The following is a 13,527-nucleotide window of genomic DNA, read 5'->3' as shown; positions in this document are numbered from 1 at the left end:
AATTTGAGAAATAATATTAAATTGAATAAACAATCTGCACATTTTGGTTTCAGTCTTTCAGAATCCGAGGTGGGGTGGGGGATGGGGTGAGTGATCAAAAGTGAAAGTCCAAATGTCCTTGGAGGGTGACGGTGATGAGGGTGTTGCGGGGGAGCAGGGTCTTGTTAAAACGGTGGGGGATGGCTATGTGAAGGTGTTGGAGGTGGGTGGTAAGGCGGTTTGTGAACAGGGTCCAGTGGGGGGCGGTGCGCTGATCGTATAGGTGGAGGTTTCTGACAAAGAAGATAGTGTACCGGGCTATGGACATGATAAGTCTGACGAGGGGGAGGTTGGGTCTGGATGGGTGATCAGGTGGAAGACTACTGTCTAATTATGCAATGAGCCGGAACATTTTTAAGAGTCGTGCTTGTTTACAGCATATAAAATACTGGTGTTTTTTTTTTTCTTTTTGTGGGTTTCAAATTGGATTTCAAGGCGCTGTGGCTTAGCTGGTCAAAGTGCCTGTCTCGTAAACAGGAGATCCTGGGTTCAAATCCCAGCAGTGCCTTTTTACATTCTGTTCTCTGGTGGAAATATAAAAAAATGTAACAAGCAAAACAATTAACCACAAAGGGATTCAAACCCTCAATCTTCTGATCCGAAGTCAGACGCCTTTTCCATTAGGCCATATAGTCCATGAATTTTGTTTTTTAGAGTGCAGTCTGCTGTTGAAGGTGCTGTATGTCAACCGGTCAAAGTGCCTATCTTGTCAACAGGAGCCTCTGGGTTCAAATCCCAGCAGTGCCAATTTACGTTTTGGTTTGAGAGGGGATTTCAGGTTGGAGTTTTGTTTTTTTCTTTGCTTTTGTGTTTTGGAAAAAGGCAATTGAAAGCGCTGTGGCTTAGCTGGTCAAAGTGCCTGTCTAGTAAACAGGAGATCTGGGGTTCTAATCCAGCAGGGCCTTTTTTTCCCTTTTTTAGCGCATTCAGGTTTACTTTATCTACAGTTTAACCTTCAGGCACAGTAAAGTAAAATACAGCAAACATTATAAATACATTTAAATATAAAATGAATATTAGTTTCTTTTGATTCATCTCTATTAGGAATAGATGAATAGCTGTTTACCCCTGGCACCCCTTCTTCACACGGTTAGGTTTAGGATGATACTTTTATACATTAATGGAGAACTTCTGTGCAGGTGCATGGGTCACGTAGGATTGTGGGCTGAGCATTGGACAGTTAGTACTGCTAACTGTAAGGAGGGTTTGAACAGGGCATATGAGAGATCACTAAATTATTCAAACATGCATGGATGACATATAAAACCTCTTTAGGCATATTTCTGTCTTTTAGGCAAGACTACTGTCTTTTTTTTTTTTTTTTTAACTTTTATTATCAAAAATATCATCTCATAAAATCACAGTACAAAGTACATTGGGAGAGTACACTGGGGTGGAAAATGGGGATACAAGAAATAATAAATAAATGTGTACATGTACATCACAAGACAGGCGACACTGGGGCAAGTAGGGAGGGTGCGGGGTTGGATAGGACACATGGGGGGGCGGGGCGGATGATTTGGCGATGTTCCGGAGGACGTGGGTCTGGGTGCGGTGGTCCGGGGTGCGGTGGTCCGATGGGTGATCTGGGGTGCGGTGATCTGGGGTGCGGTGATCCGATGGGTGGTCTGGGGTGTGGTGATCTGGGGTGCGCTGGTCCGGTGGGTGGTCCCGGAGTGTGATGGGGGAGCACCTGACCTGCCGCACGATGGTCCGGGCGATGGTCAGCTGAAGCGGCTGGAGCGGCGACAGCTGGGCTGTGGTGGGCTCCGGCAACGAGCTGACGGTCGGCCGCGGCGCCGGGGCGGTGGTCGGCCCCAGGGCGCCCCCTTCTGGCCCCGAACAGGAGAGACCAGTGCTCCTGGTCATCCCCTCCCAGGGCCGCCGGCGGTGGGAGACCCCAGTCCAGGCCTCCGGGCGAGGAGGTCCTGGACCGGACCCAGAAGCGGCGGGCGGCACCACATTCGAGAAAAAGGCGTTCTAAAGTCTCGGGGGATTCATCGCACACCAGGCAGTCTCTGACGAACTCCGTGGGACAGATGGCGTGTAACTGTATGCACGTGTAGATCAGTCTGTGTTTCAATTTGAATTCAAAATGACTGACTATGTGTGGTGTGTAAACCATTCGAATGTGTAGGCCCAGATGGATGCGATGTCGTGCGAGGGGGAATGTCTGTGACCATTTGTGTTCTGCCGCGGGACGTCTGAAGACTCCAGGGATCAGCACTCTGTGACAGGCTCGGGTGTTCATCTCGGTCAGCTTCTTCCACACGGTCCCGCCCGCCCAAACGTCGAAGTCGAAGCCGGCGGCGGGGGAGTCGACTCCTCCCGTCCCCGGCCTGAGGGCCAGCGCACCGCGGTCAGTTACCACGAAGGGATTCAAACCTTCTGATGGATTTTGATCTGAAGTTCTTTAGACCAAATGGTGTTTTAGGCACGACTATTGTCTAATTATGCAATGAGTCTGATCATTTTAAGAGTCATGCTTGTTTACAGCATAAAAAATACTGGTGTTTTTGTTTTTTTGGGGGTTTTTTTGGGGTGGGGGGGTGGGGGGGGGTTTACTTACGTTTCAAGGCTCTGTGGCTTAGCTGGTTAAAGTGCCTGTCTAGTAACCAGGAGATCCTGGCAGTGCCTTTTTTACATTTTGTTCTCTTGAGGTTTATAGGCACGTCTATTGTCTGATTATGGCATGATCCTGATCAGTTTTATCAATCGTAGTTATTTACAGTATATAAAATGCTGGAGTTTTATTTATTTTTTGCTGTTTGTATTTTCTGAAGTGATGGTTGAAGGCACTGTGGCTTAGCTGGTCAAAGTGCTTGTCTAGTAAACAGAAGACCCCGGCCCCCGAACAGGAGAGACCAGCGCACCTGGTCATTCCCTCCAAGGGCCGGCGGCGGTGGGAGACTCCAGTTCAGCCTCCGGGCGAGGAGGTCCTGGACCCGGACCCAGAAGCGGCGGGCGGCAACCACATTCAAAGAATAGGTGTTCTAAAGTCTCGGGGGATTCATCGTACACTGGGCAGTCTGTGACGAACTCTGTGGGGCAGATGGCGTGTAGCTGTATGCATGTGTAGATCAGTCTGTGTTTCAATTTAAATTCGGCTTTTTAATTCTTTTCAAGGCGCTGTGGCTTAGCTGGTCAAAGTGCCTGTCTAGTAAACAGGAGATCCTGGGTTCAAATCCCAGCAGTGCCTTTTTACATTCTGTTCTCTGGTGGAAATATTCAAAAATGTAACAAGCAAAAAAAGTAACCACGAAGGGATTCAAACACCTCAATCTTCTGATCCGAAGTCAGGATGCCTTATCCATTAGGCCACATGGCCATGAACCTTATTTATTTATTTATTTTTTGTCTTTTATTATCAAAAATAGCATTTTACAAAATAAAAGCCCAGTGAACGTACAAGAACACATTGGGTTATGGATGGGGGGGGGGTGTAGGCCCAGTATGGATGCGAAGTCGTGTGAGGGGAATGTCTGTGACCATTTGTGTTCTGCCGCGGGGCGTCTGAAGACTCCAGGGAGCAGCACCCTATAACAGGCTCGGGTGTTCATCTCAGTCAGCTTCCTTCCACACGGTCCCTCCCACCCAAACATGGAAGTCGAAGCCGGCCCGGCCCGAGGTCCAGCGCACCGCGGTCAGTTACCACGAAGAAATTCAAACCTTCTGATCTGATTCTGATCTGAAGTTCTTTAGACCAAATGGTCTTTAGGCACAACTACTGTCTAATTATGCAATGAGTCTGATCATTTTTAAGAGTCGTGCTTGTTTACCAGCATAAAAAAAAAATACTGGTGTTTTTTTGGGGGCTTTTTAATTAGGTTTCAAAGTGCTGTGGCTTAGCTGGTCAAAGTGCCTGCCTTGTAAACAGGAGATCCTGGGGTTCAAATCCCAACAGTGCCTTTTACATTCTGTTCTCTGTGGAAATATTCAAAAATGAAGCAAGCAAAAAAAATTAACCACAAAGGGTTTTTGAAACCCTCAATTTTCTGACCCAAAGTCAGACACCTTAACCATTAGGCCACAGGGTGTTCTTTTTTTTTTTAGAGTCCAGTTTGCTGCAGTTGAAGGTGCTGCATGTCAACCGGTCAAAGTGCCTATCTTGTCAACAGGAGCCTCTGGGTCAATCCACCAGTGCCTTTTTACATTTTGGTTTGAGAGGGGGATTTTTTTTTTTTTTTTTTTTTTTTTTTTTTTTTTTTTTTTTGCTGTTTGTGTTTTGAAGGCGCTGTGGCTTAGCTGGTCAAAGTGCCTGTCTCGTAAACAGGAGATCCTGGTTCAAATCCCAGCAGTGCCTTTTTACATTCTGTTCTCTGGAAATATTCAAAAATGAAGCAAGCTCATTTAACCATGAAGGGATTTGTGGATTTCACCTTGGCCTTTAAACACCATCCTTCCCTATAAACTGGGGAGAAATTGGAGTTTTTGGGGTTTCCACACTCCATCTGGGACTCATCACCAGGGGGGATGAATCAGCGTATAGGGACGAGGTGACAGCGACTGGTTGGGGTGGTGTAAGGAGAATAACCTGCTCTTTAACACCAAAAAAACAAAGGAGCTGATCATAGACTACAGGAGGAAGAAAACTGACATTTCTCCACTCTCCATCAGTGGGGACTGGGTGGAGAGGGTCACTGATTTCAGGTTCTGGGAGTCCAGATCGAGGAAGGTCTGGCCTGGAGGAAACACACCTCTGAGCTCCTGAAGAAGAAGTAAAGTAAAATACAGGACATGACAGAAATTTGGCGCGTGCTACACCAAAGGTCCAGGGCCTTCTCGAGAAGGCAGGTTGTTCAGGGCGTACTTGAAACAGTCCAGGCTAGACATGTGCCCAGGAATCTGGACAGGGCCGAGTACACTGGACGGGTATCAGTGATCACTCACCGCTCTCGGTTAGCTTCTCCTCACAGGAGGGAAGTGAAACGGAGGGCTTGTGGGTTCTTAACAACTCTGTACTCCCCGAGGAAAAATACCAAAAGAAGCTGGCCAGGCTCCTGGATGCTCTTGAGCAAGAAAAGGAGGTACTGAACAACCTAATAGAATGGTGGGAGGAAGCAAAAATCAGAATCAAAAGAATTTTTTGATTCTGATTCTGCAAGCACAAAAATGGCTCGAGAGCGTCGAGGAGAACACCCTGCGCCAACGCATCCAAACCATCTGTGCGGGCGCGGCTTCTCAGAAAGGGCCCGGTTGATTCTGAACTTCTCCAGCTCAGGGCCCGTCTAGAGGCACTGGAGCTGGCGAAGAGCAGGGGGGCTACTCTAAGAGCCAGGGCGAGATACACAGTGGAGGTTTGGAGAGGGGAACAGCCTTCTTTTTCGGCCTCGAAAAACAAAAACAGGGAACAATGTATATACAGCAGCTCGCTAATTCTGCAGGTGTCATCTCAGCGGACCATTGTACTTTGCCATTCTACTCCGAGTTATTTCACGCGCAAGGTACCTCGTCACATGCCACTCACGCCGCCATCAACGCTGTTGAGGCCAGGGCGACCGTGACCTCTGCGACCGGCCCATAACCGTCCGCGGAGGTTCCGGGAAGCCATCAAAGGGCTAAACAATAACAAGAGTCCCGGTCAGGATGGTCTCACGAGTGAGTTTTTACCGCATCGCGCCCATACTGCAGTCACTGTACACGCAGATGCAATCTGAGAACCGCATTTCTGCATCATTCTGCACTGGCACCGACTACAAGATACTCGCCAAAATTCTCGCAAACCGCCTTAAATTAGTCATCGCGTCCATCATCAGTCCGACCCAGTCATATAGTATTCCACCACCGGGACATTGCTGACAACATCCTCACCAACAGTGTACGACAGCGACTGCTCAGTGTGCGGTGAATCCCCTGAGACTCTTATACATCTTTTTTGCGAATGTGGTGCCGCCCGCTGCTTCTGGGTCCGGGTCCAGGACCTCCTCGCCCAGAGGCTGGACTGGAGTCTCCCACCGCCGGCGGCCCTGGGAGGAGACGACCAGGAGCACTGGTCTCTCCTGTTTGGGGCTGCAAGGGGGCGCCCTGGGGCCGACCACCGCCCCGGCGCCGCGGCCAACCATCAGCTCATCGCCGGAGCCCACCACAGCCCAGCTGTCGCCGCTCCAGCTTTTTCAGCTGACCATCGCCCGGGACCATCGTGCAGCAGGCCAGGTGCTCCCCCCATCACACTCCGGGACACTCACCGAACCAGCGCACCCCAGATCACCACACCCCAACCTCTTCGCCCGGGACGTGGAGATCCTGGGAGCAGCTCTCCACTAGCTAGGCGTCTACTGCCTGGCCTCGGGCAGAGAGGTTAATTGGGCCAGTCGTTCTGCGGCGACGTCGCCCCGCCGCGCCTCAGCGTGGACATGTGGAGGGCGGACAACCAGTACAAGGTGCTGGGCGTCCTGATGGGGAAAGACGAGGTGGTCTGCGCCGTGAAGCAGTGGGAGAAATCCCTACTGAAGATCGGGCAGACCATCTCGCTCTGGAACCTCAGGGCGCTCACTGTAAAAGGGAAGGTGCTGGTCGTCAACACCCTCTGCATGTCCACACTGGTGCACGCGCTGACAGTGCTCCACCTGCTGGGCGACGTCGCAAACAGACTGAGGAATGTGGTGCCGCCCGCCGCATAGCCCGGTACAAACATCTATCACGTCAGGAACATCCACCTCCATCGACAGTGCACTGCCCCCCTTTGGACTCTTTTCACCACTCACCTCACCACCCACCTCAGACACCTCCACATGGCCGTCCCCCACCACTTCAACAGGACTTTGCTTCCCACAACACCCTCATCACCACTAACCCCCAAGGACACCTCGATCTCCATTTTTGACCCCCCTCAGAACAATGGACAGAGACTCTAATCTAGGTTCAGAAATTGCGTGCTCATTCTCTCTTTAATTTCATTCATTATGTCCTCGCCTGCCCCATTCCTTCATGTCTCCTATCCTATCCCATATCCCCGCCCCCCCGCATGCCATAATGTTACCTGTGTTGTTGATGTGCATATACATATATATATTTATTATTTCTTGTATGTTCTCCCCATTTCCTTCATGTGTTTCTTGTACATTTACTGTGCTTTTACTTTGTAAAACGATATTTTTGAAAATAAAAGACAAAAAAAAAGGTCATTTCGGGGCGGCTATTGTTTAATTATGCAATGACAAAGATCATTTGTAAGATGTTTGTAAGATTTGTGAGATGTTTTTTTTCTTTTTCTTTTTTTTGTGTGTTTTCATGTGTTTAAAACAATCATCGAAGGCGCTGTGGCTTAGCTGGTCAAAGTGCCTGTCTTGTAAACAGGAGATCCTGGGTTCAAATCCCAGCAGTGCCTTTTACATTCTGTTCTCTGGTGGAAATATTAAGAAATGAGCCAGCTCATTCAACCACGAAGGGATTCGAACCCTCAATCTTCTGATCCGAAGTCAGACGCCTTATCCATTAGGCCACATGGTCCATGCATCTTGTCTTTTTAGAGTGCAGTTGAAGGTGCTGTATGTCAACCGGTCAAAGTGCCTATCTTGTCAACAGGAGCCTTTTTTTTGCTGTTTGTGTTATAAAAAAAGACAGTCGAAGGCACTGTGGCTTAGCTGGTCAAAGTGCCTGTCTTGTAAACAGGAGATCCTGGGTTCAAATCCCAGCAGTGCCTTTGTACATTCTGTTCTCTGTGGAAATATTCAAAAATGAAGCAAGTTCATTTAATCACAAAGGGATTCGAACTTTCTGACGTATTCTCATCTGAAGACAGACGCCCTGAGCTAAATGGTGTTTAAGGCACATCTTTTGTCCAATTATGTAATGAGCCTCAGATGCGTTATCCATTGGGCTAAATGGTCATTCGGGGCGGCTAGTTGTCTTTTTTCTTTTATTTTTTTTTTTACTTTTTCCAGTGGGGGGCGGTGCGCTGATCGTATAGGTGGAGGTTTCTGACAAAGAAGATGGTGTACCGGGCTATGGACATGATAAGTCTGACGAGGGGGAGGTTGGTCTGGATGGGTGATCAGGTGGATGGTCGGTGCGGGCGGTGATGTGGCGATGTTCTGGAGGACGTGGGTCTGGAGTGCGGTGACCTGGGGTGCGGTGATCTGGGGTGCGGTGATCCGGGGGTACGGTGATCCGGGGTGCGGTGGGCCGCGGTGCGGTGGTCCCGATGGGTGATCCGGGGTGCGGTGGTCCGGGTGGTGGTGGTCCGATGGGTGGTCTGGCTATCCGGCGGCTATTGTCTAATTATGCAATGACAAATATCATTTGTAAGAGTCATGGTTGAGATGTTTTTTTGTTTTGTTTAAAATGATGGTTGAAGGCGCTGTGGCTTAGCCTGGTCAAAGTGCCTGTCTAGTAGAACAGGAGATCCTGGGTTCAAATCCCAGCAGTGCCTTTTTACATTCTGTTCTCTGGTGGGAATATTTAAAAATGAAGCCAGCTCATTTAACCACGAAGGGATTCGAACCCTCAATCTTCTGATTCGAAGTCAGACGCCTTATCCATTAGGCCACATGGTCAATGGATTTTGTTTTTTTTAGAGTGCAGTCTCCTGCAAATGAAGGTGCTGTATGTCAACCGGTCAAAGTGCCTATCTTGTCAATAGGAGCCTCTGGGTTCAAATCCCAGCAGTGTCTTTTTACATTTTGGTTTGAGAGGGGATTTCAAGTTGGAGCTTTTTTTTTTTTTTTTTGCTGTTTGTGTTTTAGAAAAAGACAGTCGAAGGCGCTGTGGCTTAGCTGGTCAAAGTGCCTGTCTAGTAAACAGGAGATCCTGGGTTCAAATCCCAGCAGTGCCTTTGTACATTCTGTTTTCTGGTGGAAATATTCAAAAATCAAGTATACTCAGTTACCACAAAGAGATTCAAACTTTCCGACATCGCATCTGTCTGGGCCTACACATTCGAATGGTTTATACCACACATAGTCGGTAACTTCAAATTCAAACACATGAAGGAAATGGGGAGGACATACAAGAAATGTTTTTTTTTTTTTGTCTTTTATTATCAAAAATAGCATTTTTACAAAGTAAAAGCACAGTACACGTACAAGAACACATTAGGTTATGTGGGGGGGGGGGACGTGGGGAAGGGAAAAACACATGAGGGAAGTGGGGAAAACATGAGAGAAATAATAAATAAATGTGTGCATACATTGCAAGACAGGTAACATTAGGGCATTTGGGGGGGGGGTAAGGTAGGAGACATGAGGGGCTGGGGCAGACGAGGACATTAGTGAGCAAATGTTAAACATTATAAATCCCATTAAACATCTAGATCCATGATTGTGTTGTTGTCCATTGTCCTGGGGGGGGGATCAAAAATGGAGGTCGAGCTGTCCTTGGGGGTTGGTGGTGATGAGGGTGTTGTGGGGGAGCAAAGTTCTGTTGAAGCGGTGGGGGACGGCCATGTGGAGGTGTCTGAGGTGGGTGGTGAGGTGGGTGGTGAAAAGAGTCCAAAGGGGGGCGGTGCGCTGTCGGTGAAGGTGGATATTCCGAACATGATAAATGGTGTACCGGGCTATTGACATTAACAGTCTGAACAGCTGACGGTCGGCAGCGGCGACGGGGCGATGGTCAGCCCCGGGGCGCCCCCTTCCGGCCCCGAACAGGAGAGACCAGCGCACCTGGTCATTCCCTCTAAGGGCCGCCGGCCGTGGGAGACTCCAGTTCAGCCTCCGGGCGAGGAGATCCTGGACCCGGACCCAGAAGCGGCGGGCGGCACCACATTCGAGAAATAGGTGTTCTAAAGTCTCGGGGGATTCTCCGCACACCGGGCAGTCTCTGACGAACTCCGTGGGACTAATGGCGTGTAACTGTATGCATGTGTGGTCAGTTACCACGAAGGGATTCAACCCTTCTGACGGACTCTGATCTGAAGTTCTTTAGACCAAATGGTCTTTTAGTCACGACTACTGTCTAATTATGCAATGAGTCTGGTCATTTTTAAGAGTCATGCTTGTTTCTATCTATCTAAGGCTCCAGCAAAGGGGAGGGGGGCATCCCGTCCCCACGCGTTGAGCCGATCAGGTGAACCAGTTTTTTCCAACGCTGGCGGTCTAGGGCCAGCTGCTCTGCGTCCTCTATGGTGACTCCAAGTTGTTGGAGGTCGCCCACAATGATGTCAAGCCATCGGGTGCAGGGCTTGCCTCGTAGTCGTTTCCAGCCTGCCGCCTTTGGGTCAAACTGGAGGATGGCTCTCGTGGGATGGTCAGCAGGAAGGTGGAGAACATGGCCAAACCAGCGGGTGCGGCGTTGCGCAGCCAGGCAGGATGCTCTGGGCTGGAGCGTGCGAGCTCTGAGCCCCTGGTTGGAAACTCACTGGGGCCACCTGATATTTTCGATGGTGCGGAGAGCTCTGCTATCAAAGCCGTCTACTTTGGCAGCCAGAGTCTTGTTCAGGGGCCATGTCTCCGAACCATACAGCAGGATGGAAAGTACGGCGGAATTATATATCCGGAGCTTTGTCGTGTGTGAGATGGTGGAGTGTCGCCAGAGTGGCTTCCAGAGGGACTGCAGGGCTGATGCTGCCAGGGCTCTTCTGCGGTTAATCTCTGGATTTAGGTCCCCGTTGTCCGTCACTATGGACCCCAGGTACACAAAGCGCTTCACAGGCTCTACAATGTCATTGCCAAGCTGCAGGGGGGGGTGGATCTGGCCCATCACCGACATGTATAAATTTGGTCTTAGCCCAGCTCACTTGGAGGCCAAGCTTCCCTGCCTCTTCACTGTATATGCCCAGAGTGTCTCTCAGCTGGCTGTAGGATGTGCTGAGCAGAATGGTGTCGTCGGTGTACTCCAGGTCGGTCAGATGGTAGTCGCCAAAGGACACTCCGGGGACCCGCTCACAGACCTTGAGCATCAGGTGGTCAATGATGCAGTTGAAGAGGTCGGGAGCAGCCACTCAGCCCTGACGGACGCCACTGGAGATGGAAAACCAGTCAGAGTCTCTGCCGTTAATGCAGACACAGCTCTGTGCATTGCTATAAAGCAACTTGAGTAGGGCGACGATCTTGGGTGGTGCTCCAAGGGCCTGTAGGATACTCCACAGTGAAGCATGGCAGACGGTGTCGAAGGCAGCCTTCAGATCTATGAACCCGATGTAGAGGTGTCGGTCTTTACGAAATTCATAGGTCTTCTCTATCAGCAAACGAACGGCGGAGATGTGGTCGGTTGTGGAGCGATTAGGCATGAAGCCAGCCTGCTTTGGACGGCGACTGCTTCTGATGGCTGGGAGAGCACGGGTGAGCAAGATCCTGGTAAAGAGCTTACCGGGGATGGACAGAAGGGTAATGCCTCTGTGGTTGCAGCAGTCTAGCCTGTCACCCTTGCGCTTCCAGAAGGGTAGGATAACCCCTCTGGTCCAGTCACTGGGAAGTCTCTCTGTCTCCCACACCTGACTGAATATGTGGGTGAGCCACTCGACAACACCATCACCACCAGATTTTAGCATCTCAGCAGTTATGGAGCAGATGCCGGGGGCCTTCCTGTTGTTGATTTTATTCAGAGCAGCTCTGACTTCTTCTGGGGTGAGAGGGTCTGTGCTGCAAGCGTTGCTGGTGGATACGGCATTTGCAGTGGCTGGGATGATGGAATCAGCCGGAATGGAGCTATGCTGCAGGAGAAGGGTGAAGTGCTCTTTCCAGCATTCGAGGCAGGTTGCTTCAGTTGTTAAGAGGTGGCCATCCGAGTCTTTCACCAGGGCTGTCTTGATGCGTGGACCATTACGGGCTTGGCGCAGCAGACTAAAGACCCGGCACATGTTGTTGTTGTTGGCCGCAGACTCTAGGTGTTCAGCTTCTGCCTTCCAAAACCTCTCACGGTCCTCGGCTATAGCCACATTGCGCAGGTAGTTCAGCCGCCGATATTCCGGGAGGTCGCCCCGGAGTCGGGCCTCGCGCCGGCGGTCGATGATGTTAAGAGTCTTCTCCGATATCCAGGGCTTTTTCAGGGCATTGTGAGCTGACTGAATGAGGCTCTCCTTAAAGGTTGTCCAGTCGGCCAGGGCATCGAAGGTACGGCGGACAGAGCATGCTTGTTTACAGCATATAAAATACTGGTGTTTTTTGGGGGGCTTTTTAATTAGGTTTCAAGGCGCTGTGGCTTAGCTGGTCAAAGTGCCTGTCTTGTAAACAGGAGATCCTGGGTTCAAATCCCAGCAGTGCCTTTTTACATTCTGTTCTCTGGAAATATTCAAAAATGAAGCCAGCTCATTTAGCCCTAGAGGGATTCCAACCTTTTCAAACATGGTCAGTTACCACAAAGGGATTCGAACCTTCTGACGGACTCTGATTTGAAGTTCTTTAGACCAAATGGTGTTTTAGGCACGACTACTGTCTAATTATGCAATGAGCCTTATCATTTTTAAGAGTCGTGCTTGTTTACAGCATAAAAAATACTGGCTTTTTTGTTTTTGTTTTTGTGGGTTGTTAATTCAATTTCAAGGCGCTGTGGCTTAGCTGGTCAAAGTGCCTGTCTTGTAAACAGGAGATCCTGGGTTCAAATCCCAGCAGTGCCTTTTTACATTCTGTTCTCTGGTGGAAATATTAAAAAATGTAACAAGCTCATTTCAGCATGAAGGGATTCCAACCATTTCAAGCATGGTCAGTTACCATGAAGGGATTCAAACCTTCTGATGGATTCTGATCTGGAGTTCTTTGGACCAAATGGTCTTTTAGGCACGACTACTGTCTTTTTTATTTTTTACTTTTATTATCAAAAATATATTTCATAAAATCACATTACAAAGTACATTGGGGCATGTGGGGGGGTGGGGACAGGGGGATGGAAACACATGGTGGAAAATGGGGAACATACAAGAAATAATAAATAAATGTGTACATGTACATCACAAGACACTGAGGCAAGTAGGGAGGGTGCGGGGTTGGATAGGACACATGGGGGGGGGGGGGGGGGGGCGGGGCGGGGCGGACTGGGACATAATTTGAGAAATAATATTAAATTGAATAAACAATCTGCACATTTTGGTTTCAGTCTTTCAGAATCCGAGGTGGGGTGGGGGATGGGGTGAGTGATCAAAAGTGAAAGTCCAAATGTCCTTGGAGGGTGACGGTGATGAGGGTGTTGCGGGGGAGCAGGGTCTTGTTAAAACGGTGGGGGATGGCTATGTGAAGGTGTTGGAGGTGGGTGGTAAGGCGGTTTGTGAACAGGGTCCAGTGGGGGGCGGTGCGCTGATCGTATAGGTGGAGGTTTCTGACAAAGAAGATAGTGTACCGGGCTATGGACATGATAAGTCTGACGAGGGGGAGGTTGGGTCTGGATGGGTGATCAGGTGGAGACGACTACTGTCTAATTATGCAATGAGCCGGAACATTTTTAAGAGTCGTGCTTGTTTACAGCATATAAAATACTGGTGTTTTTTTTTTTCTTTTTGTGGGTTTCAAATTGGATTTCAAGGCGCTGTGGCTTAGCTGGTCAAAGTGCCTGTCTCGTAAACAGGAGATCCTGGGTTCAAATCCCAGCAGTGCCTTTTTACATTCTGTTCTCTGGTGGAAA

General features: G+C 49.4%; 13 non-coding genes across 13 annotated transcripts; 10 read left to right on the top strand and 3 right to left on the bottom strand.

The window, feature by feature from the left end:
* The first annotated feature begins 473 nt into the window (after positions 1-473).
* trnat-cgu (transfer RNA threonine (anticodon CGU)) lies at positions 474-547 on the top strand. Its single transcript has one exon. It is a non-coding gene; the product is annotated as a tRNA-Thr (tRNA).
* A 54-nt stretch (positions 548-601) lies between these two features.
* On the bottom strand, positions 602-674 carry trnar-ucg (transfer RNA arginine (anticodon UCG)). Its single transcript has one exon. It is a non-coding gene; the product is annotated as a tRNA-Arg (tRNA).
* A 2,490-nt stretch (positions 675-3,164) lies between these two features.
* trnat-agu (transfer RNA threonine (anticodon AGU)) lies at positions 3,165-3,238 on the top strand. Its single transcript has one exon. It is a non-coding gene; the product is annotated as a tRNA-Thr (tRNA).
* Positions 3,239-4,269: 1,031 nt separating this feature from the next.
* Positions 4,270-4,342, top strand: trnat-cgu (transfer RNA threonine (anticodon CGU)). Its single transcript has one exon. It is a non-coding gene; the product is annotated as a tRNA-Thr (tRNA).
* A 2,950-nt stretch (positions 4,343-7,292) lies between these two features.
* Positions 7,293-7,366, top strand: trnat-ugu (transfer RNA threonine (anticodon UGU)). Its single transcript has one exon. It is a non-coding gene; the product is annotated as a tRNA-Thr (tRNA).
* A 49-nt stretch (positions 7,367-7,415) lies between these two features.
* On the bottom strand, positions 7,416-7,488 carry trnar-ucg (transfer RNA arginine (anticodon UCG)). The gene has a single exon. It is a non-coding gene; the product is annotated as a tRNA-Arg (tRNA).
* A 119-nt stretch (positions 7,489-7,607) lies between these two features.
* Positions 7,608-7,681, top strand: trnat-ugu (transfer RNA threonine (anticodon UGU)). The gene has a single exon. It is a non-coding gene; the product is annotated as a tRNA-Thr (tRNA).
* Positions 7,682-8,334: 653 nt separating this feature from the next.
* On the top strand, positions 8,335-8,410 carry trnat-agu (transfer RNA threonine (anticodon AGU)). The gene has a single exon. It is a non-coding gene; the product is annotated as a tRNA-Thr (tRNA).
* Positions 8,411-8,461: 51 nt separating this feature from the next.
* trnar-ucg (transfer RNA arginine (anticodon UCG)) lies at positions 8,462-8,534 on the bottom strand. Its single transcript has one exon. It is a non-coding gene; the product is annotated as a tRNA-Arg (tRNA).
* Positions 8,535-8,738: 204 nt separating this feature from the next.
* trnat-agu (transfer RNA threonine (anticodon AGU)) lies at positions 8,739-8,812 on the top strand. Its single transcript has one exon. It is a non-coding gene; the product is annotated as a tRNA-Thr (tRNA).
* Positions 8,813-12,104: 3,292 nt separating this feature from the next.
* Positions 12,105-12,178, top strand: trnat-ugu (transfer RNA threonine (anticodon UGU)). Its single transcript has one exon. It is a non-coding gene; the product is annotated as a tRNA-Thr (tRNA).
* A 277-nt stretch (positions 12,179-12,455) lies between these two features.
* On the top strand, positions 12,456-12,529 carry trnat-ugu (transfer RNA threonine (anticodon UGU)). The gene has a single exon. It is a non-coding gene; the product is annotated as a tRNA-Thr (tRNA).
* An 898-nt stretch (positions 12,530-13,427) lies between these two features.
* Positions 13,428-13,501, top strand: trnat-cgu (transfer RNA threonine (anticodon CGU)). The gene has a single exon. It is a non-coding gene; the product is annotated as a tRNA-Thr (tRNA).
* Positions 13,502-13,527: the final 26 nt, after the last annotated feature.

This window comes from Periophthalmus magnuspinnatus, chromosome 19 (assembly GCF_009829125.3).
Source record: "Periophthalmus magnuspinnatus isolate fPerMag1 chromosome 19, fPerMag1.2.pri, whole genome shotgun sequence".
Classification (NCBI taxonomy): Eukaryota; Metazoa; Chordata; class Actinopteri; order Gobiiformes; family Gobiidae; genus Periophthalmus; species Periophthalmus magnuspinnatus.
Note: the sequence above shows the minus strand (reverse complement) of the source record. Positions and strands in the feature narration are given on the sequence as shown.